We start from the raw sequence: 8081 nt of genomic DNA, 5'->3' as shown, positions 1-8081 counted from the left end.
AGTGCTTATATTAGAAAAGAAGAAAGGCTGGCAAGAAATTAGCTATGTATCCATCATAAGAAAATAGAAAAAAAGAAATGGCTGACTAAATCCAAAATAGTAAAAAGAAAGAAAAAATAAGAGCAGAAATAAATGAAATAGAAAAAAAAAACACAAAATTATCAAAGCCAAAGTTGCTTAAAATGACAAACTTCTATCAAGACAGATCAAGAAAAAAAAACAAACAAGAAGCCACAAATACTATCGGGACGAATAAAGGTCATAAGTACAGGTGCAGCAGAGATAAAAATTTGAGGGAATATTATGATCAAGTTGGTGTCAAATACTTAACAATTCAGGTGAAACTAAAAATTCCTAGAAAAGTATAAATTATTTGAACTGACTTAAGAAGAAATAAACACCTGAGTGATCCTATAATTTTTAAGGAATTTGAGTCAGGGCTAAAATTCTTTCCACAAAATAAACACAACTCCCAGATATTTTTTACAGGTAGTTTCAGCTATGTATTTAAAAAACAGATAGTTTCAACCTTACACAAACTCTTTCAAAGAATAGAAAAAGAGAGAACAGTTTCCACCCCTGTTGTAAGACTAATACAATCTTGATTACAAAGGTGACAAGGACACTTAGTAGGAAGGAAAGTTACAGACCAATCTGGCCCATGAACCTAGAGGCAGGAATCCTGAATAAAGTATTGGCAAGCTGTAGCCAGCAATGATTAAATAGCATTTATTTCTGGAATGATTGACATAACATCATAAAATGTGTTATGTAAATCCTAATATTTATAGTTGAAAGGAGGAAAATTTTGTGACCATAATAGATTCAGGTAAGCATTTGATGAAATTCATCAACCATTTATGGTGAAACTTCAGCAAGCTAGGTTTAGGATGAAACTTCCTTTATTTACAAGAAATATCTTAGTGGAAAATTATGAAAAATGATTTATTTACAATTGGGGATGAAAAAGGGTGTCTGCTCTTACCACTGATAATCAACATTGCTCTGGAGGACAAGTCAGTGCAGTAAAATAAGCAGAAAAAGAGTAAGAATCAGAAAGGAAAAAACCAAAATATAACTATTTGCAGATGATACAATTTTCCACATAGAAAACACAAAAAAATCTACAAATTATGAGAAATCACACACACACACACACACACACACACACACACACACACAGTTTTATCAGTTGTGGTCTCTACAAGAAACAGTTGACAATCTCAATGCAAAGTTTAATGACTGGAAAGATGTGGGCAGGGTAAAATGCCTCAGATAAGTAACACAAAACAAAGTTCATATCATGTGCACAGGGTATAACAGAAATTCTGAGGGTGCACTTGGGGGCAAAGGGGAGTTCACATCTAACAAACACTGTATAGGTCCTTCATATAGAAACATACAATTGTACCCAATTATAGTAAAGAAAACTAAATGGAGAGAGAACCATATTCACAGTAGAAAGGTTTATTAAAATGTCAATTTCCCTGCAAGTGATTATAGATTTAGTTCAATTTTAATAAAAATTTCAACAGAATGATCTTGCAGAACTTAATTAGCAGATTTAAAATTTTAAACAAACAAAAAAATTGATAAGAATGACCAAGGCAGAACAAAAAGATATACAAAATCAAGTCGCATAAAGTATTTTTAGTGATAAGACAATGTCTATTAGCACAGTGAGACCAAAAGAGAAGAATATAGAGCCCAGAAAGAGACCCATTTAACATAAAAATCTGATAAATGACAGGGTTGACAATTGCAGGTCAGTCACCTGCAATTCTTCAACCAGGGGTTGTTGGATTTGTTATGTATATGGAAAAAATCATAAATGACAACACTAAGTCCAGAGGTCAAGGTAGATTAAAATCTAAAATGTGGAAGACAAGATTTTAAATATGTAGAAGAAAATATGTGTAGGACTCTGGTGATAGAACAGGATTTCTTAAACAAGCACAAAGGACACAGACCATAGAGGAAAAGACTGATAAATTCAATCACAATTATATTAAGCCCTTCTGTTCTTCAAAAGACACCAATGAGAGAATAAAAAGCCTAGTCATAATCTGGGATATTTCAACACATATCTGACAAAGGATTAGTATTCTGAACATATCATACAAACATTTATAAGTTAATAAGGAAATGATAAACACCCCAATTAAAAAAGAGCAGAAAATATAAACAGGCAATATATAGAAGAAGTCATAAGAACTAATAAACAAGTGAAAAATGCCCAACCTCATTACTCGTCAGGACCGTCCACAGTGAGATATCAATATATTCAAGAATGTCCAAAATTAAATAGTCTCAATGCTAAGTGTTGGTATGAGGGTTGAACGAAAAGGATGTTCAAATACTGTTGCATCTGTGCAAGTTGGTGACACTATTTTAGAAAACAGCTTATTAGGAATTAGATTGAACATGCACATATCCTATAAGCCAGTAATTCGACTACTTTTTGACTTAGGAAAATGACAATTTCATGTGATTCAACTAATATATATCCTAAAGGAACTTTTGTACTTTTTGATTGGGAGACATGTATAACATTATTTATAGTAACATTATGATAACTCTAAAAAGAAAGCAACTTAAACCTAAATGTCCACTGACAGCATGATGGGTAAATATATTGAAGAGTATTAAGTAATGGAAGAGTTTTTATCAGCAGAAGTAAAGAAACTGTAATCAACATAGATCAAGTAAAAACATAGTGTTTGCAAAACCAAAATAGAATAAAACAAACAAAAACTAAATTGTGGAAGAGCTTATATATGATTCAAAACAGGAAAACTCGACAGTATGTTTTTCAGGAATATCTTCTGGTAAAATTTATAAAGAAAATTGAGCCTCAGCTGGTGTGGCTCAGTAGATTGAGTGCTGGCCTGTGAACCAAAGGATCACTGGTTCAATTCCCAGTCAGGGCACATTGGGTTGCAGGCCAGGTCCCCAATTGGGAGCATGTGAGGGGCAACCGATAGATGTTTCTCTCACACATTAATGTTTCTCTCCCTCTTTTTCTCCCTTCCTTCCCTCTCTCTAAAAATAAATAAATAAAAAAATTTAAGAAAATTGAGTGATTTATGTATAACTCAGCAGTTACCTTTTACAAGGAAGAAAGGAATTGTGTCTAAGTGGAGGCATTCATAGGGCTTCAGGGTAATAAGTCATATTTATTTCTTAAGCTGAGTAATGAATATATGGACATTTGTTTCGTTTATTTTAAAGTTGTAATTCTTTAAAATGTACATATATGTTATAGGTATTTTTCATATATAGTCGTCGTCGGCAGCCGTCCGTCTCGAGAGACGATGGTGTAGCTTCTTAAGAGTCTATCTGCACCGCCGAGAATGGCTGTGCAGTCCAACTCGGGAGTGACACGGTATATGTCTTCTCCCGTGTTGAATCGACATCTTGCGATGACGCTGGAGTGTCCTCTCCAGTGAAGCTGAAGCTACAGAGCCTGGGCAGGGTGATATGGAGGATCTGCTGTTGCCCATTCAGCAGACCCCCCCTCTCTTCGCAGCTGAAGGGTCCAAGGGAAAGACGGAGTCAATACAGCTTGGCTTCAGGTGCGCCGCAGGAGTTGCCGGTGTTGACTACAACGTCAAACCGCCTTAGGGACTCCGGCTCCGGATTTTCTGTCGGGGTTTACTCCCTTAGCCTTTCCCCTGAAGAGGTATGCCGCAAGGCAGCGGAGGTTTTTTGGAGTCAGAGTTTTCCTTCTCTGATGTGCCCTGACTGGAAGATCGAACCAGCGACACTTAGCTCGCAGGCCGACGCTCAATCCACTGAGCCAAACCAGCCAGGGTTTCATATATAGTATATACACAAAAAATAGTTAAAAAAAAAAAAAGGCGGTTACCAGAAAAAAGGTGCATCCAGTCTAACTTCTTTTTCACATTAAAACTCTTGAAATGCCTGTCCCTTGTAAGCCTTGTTTCCTTCATGTTATGTCTCCTGGTATTTTATTGTTCTTTACATTATTAGCAAACCACTTATCTTTCACAGTGCCTAGCACTGGTCTGTAACATAGTAGGCACTTAGTACATATCTTTTATTGTTGATTGAAGCAATACGCTAGTCAAATTAGAAAAAGTTCAATTTCCCTAACAGTTAAATCACTGTGAGTTAAAACAATCTGTCATGGGTACCTAGAAATTGACAAAATTTTAAAAAGTATCAATCTTGAAAAAATATGAGAAATTACATATTGCTGGTGGGTATGTAAAATATAAGTGGTGGCTAATTTTGCAATGTTTGAAAAGTTCTAAATTTGTTCTTTGATGTAGTAGGTCCACATATAAAAACTTATAAAACCATCATACATGTGTGTAAAAATTTTCATGTAGCACAGCATTTTATATAATTACATAAAAGGCATATGCTTGACAATGACTTTTTAAAAATAAGCTATGTTGCACCCATACATAAAATGAAATAGTATATAACTATTAAAATGGTATAAAATGGATGATGAAAACATTCTTATTAGTAAAACTCAGATTCATTGAAAAAAATTCAGACTAAAATCCATGTTTTAAAAATATGCATATTTATGTATAGACAAAGTAAGCACAGAAAGGAGTTACATAGTCCCTGGCCCATAATAGGCGCTAAATAAGTAAATGAATAATAAAAGAAAAAAGGAATAAGTGACATACACCAAAATTCTAAGATTGGTTACTTTTGTGTGCTAGGTTAAAGATGACAACAGCTTTCTGCTTTTTGCATATATATATTTCCTAAAATTTTCTATTATGTTAATGTATTCCTGTTGTAATAAAAAAAATCCAAATAATTAAAGGCTAGTATTTATATATAACCATTTTGTTTTGTATCACAGCTAGTACATCATCACATATAAAGTTATTGAATGTCTTTGAAGTTGATGTTGATGTTAAGATCTGCTTCTTTCCAATCTTCTTAAATACTTGCTTATTTAACACCTTGCAGTTTCAAAATCCTTTAAAAGAAATGATTATGTGTTCATACTCAGGTTCTGAAAGTACCCACTTTAAGGTTACAATTTGACCAAAATTCTACTAGCTGGCCCATGTGAGCTTACTCCTGCGGGGCTGCCAACCTCCTCAGCAGAGGCAGGGTTGGGAGACAATCACAGGCCCAAAAACCTAGCTCTGGCTTTCCCTAAGACCGCCTCAGGGCACGGATCTCAATTAATAATAGGGGACTGCCTCATATTGATTAGAAAACTTTGTGTAAGGGTCTAAACTTTTAAAAACTCCCTAGCCTGTATATCCTTAAAACAACATGGGTAGATATTTCCAGGTATGATTTCTATTATTATGGCTATTGTGGTTTTTAAATATATTCACAATAAAACTTGAAGACATGTTTGACTCCTGTTGAGAATCATGTTAGTAGAAATATTTCTTTGCTGTTGTGCACACAGATCTAGGAAATTTAGCAAGTCATTCTGAATCTCAAAGTCAGTTCTTTTTCTACAGTGCCCTGTGCACACCCTTGGGTGCTGTGTTCCTTCTGGCATTTTTGTGGGTTTGAGGTAGGACCAAGTATTTCCACAGCACCCACGGGTTTCATGCTCATTAGTTCCATCATAATTTGAGTCTTCTATCAGCTTACTTAAGAAGAGAAGAAGGAAAAGACAGGACTCTGTTATACTCAAGATTATGAGTTGTCTTGAGTGATAGGAATTTGCGAACCTGAATGGGCATTATTGTCATATGGTTTGCTAAATTACACTAAAGGTTAGAGGACTATCAAAAGCTTCCATCTTGAAAGGGTTACACTTGTACTAAAATATCTCAGAAAACTTGACTTTCCTTTGATGCTTTTAATATATACTCCTTGGGTCTTAGAGTGAATCGCCAACTCAAAAGTTGAACTCAAGTAAACTCTTGGAATCCAATGATACATTTAAATTGGTGCCTAAACCCTCTTTGGGCAGATCTATGAATTTTCTGTTATTTGCATATAGGCATGGAATTTTTTTGGACATTAAGAAAAGAGAACTGCCATAGGCATCCTGGGGTAAAACACAACTGAAGAACACATTTGTCATACCAGAAATAATAAAAACATTAGTCCCAAATGGCACCAAGACCGGTGGCTGCATACCCCATCATAACTTGCTCTGCTGAGCATCAGGAAGATACACTATGAGACTCACAGGATCCTGGCGGTGATCCATGATAATGATTTCCAGGATGAAAACCACATGGACGTGGAGAGGGGTGAACTTTCCAGTGTGGATTTTGTTTAAAGAATCAAACAATCAGATTATCTGAGCCTCATAAAACATGTTGAAGTATATGCATCTCCTGCAGCATGGTGTCTTATCTTTGCAGCTCTATAAGGAATATAATTAAAGCCAGTTCATTAGACTACTGTGTGGGGCCTGCTGGGGGACATCTGATGAGGAAGCAATGGGTATGAGAAGGCTGGCAATGTGCAAATCCATGGGCAATACACCTTAGCACCAAAAGAAGCAGTGCTTAGGAATGAATGAACGCATACCCATACTCACAGCAAGCTGCCATGAATGTAGCAATGCACTTTCATTTTCTAAACTGAAAGCCATGTTTTGCACCAGTGGCAATGGAAAGCCTGTCTAAAAGCTAGGAGTCCAGGTTTTGCCTGTAGGCAGAAATTTGTAGCCACATCTGGCTTCGCTTTCTCATATTGTTAACCCCCCTTTTCCCTGCTACATTTGTTTTCTTTTTATTCAATTTCCGTCTGGATCTTTGCATCTGCATTTCTAATGTCAACAACTGCTTTTATGGCAGATAATAACTTCCTTTTACAAAAAGACTGTATCATCCTACATGCATTTCAAATTACGTTTTATGAACAAACACTGAAATACAGTATTTGGCAGTACGCACAATTGAGTGCCTTTGTAGCAATCTAAATCTAAATTGCAAGAGCCAAGAACCAAGTTGGTTGCAGTTGCCTTCATAATCTATTTCTTGAGTGTTGTTAGTTCTCACCAGAACTTAATTAAGTTTACATTGGGATGTTTATGAAGTAAATTATGTGGTGTGCCCAAACATGCCGTAAAAACAATTATCAAACCATAAGCAATTCTTTAACACTCCAGAGTCATAGCCAAGATCATGAAATGTTCTAAAATCGATTGTTTGTTAACAGATAGGCTGGAATAAAATTATAGAAAAACTGGCAGAGGAATAAGAAGAAAAACTGGACCTTTGCTATCTTCATGGCACAAGACTAAGCCAGCATCAAGGTGTCTGTTGTTTCCTGAGTTATTGTTCTCTCACAGTGTAGAGGCAGAGATATTTGGAAGAATCTCTTGTTCAGGTTATAGACTCTGCTGCTGACCTGCTGTTGGTTATCCAAAACTGATCCTTGTTGACCATTTGAATAAATATAGAAGACAAGTAGAAAGCTACTGGCCAAAATGAGATTAAAATGAATTTCTTGGTCCTATTATTATATTTAATCTAGTGAATAATTCTTCATGGCCATGGGCTGCTATCTGTATCCCACATGGAAAACTAAGCAAATGGTAGATACTAAATTGAAAAATTAATCAATGAGCTTCTGATGTCTCCAGATTTGAGATGTGACATGATGGGATGATAATGTTCCTGTAGGAAAAAGTCACAGGCTATCGCAATGTGGAAACAGAGTTGGCAGAATAAATTGCTTGTTTTAATGTCTGATTTATATAGCAATATTTAAAATTTAGACTTCTGATTCATTGCTTTCTTGGTGTGTGCAGTTTATGGAAAAAATGTCTGGGCATATGACACTAGACTGATCAAGCCTCAAGCACCAATGTTACTTAGGAGGAAGTGGAGCTCAGAAGGGGTGTGCTGTGCAAATGAGGACTGAAATTTCAGTGGCTGTCAGGGTAGTTCTCAGACTGGTTTGAGTGGGATTCACTTTTAGACATGAGAACTGTTGGTATTCTTCAATGACACTTTTTTACCTGCTCATCCTGCATCCTGGAGCTACTCAGAACATAATGATTGAAGTCGAAAATTCTTGTAGATTGTTCTTGGTAAATCTTCACTGGTGCAGTCTGTTGGCCATTTATAAGAGAATTGTTCCATGTGCAGACAGTCCCCAAC

This window comes from Furipterus horrens, unplaced genomic scaffold (genome assembly GCF_987537825.1).
Source record: "Furipterus horrens unplaced genomic scaffold, mFurHor1.1.pri manual_scaffold_2, whole genome shotgun sequence".
NCBI classification, from domain to species: domain Eukaryota; kingdom Metazoa; phylum Chordata; class Mammalia; order Chiroptera; family Furipteridae; genus Furipterus; species Furipterus horrens.
This window is presented reverse-complemented; position numbering follows the sequence as displayed.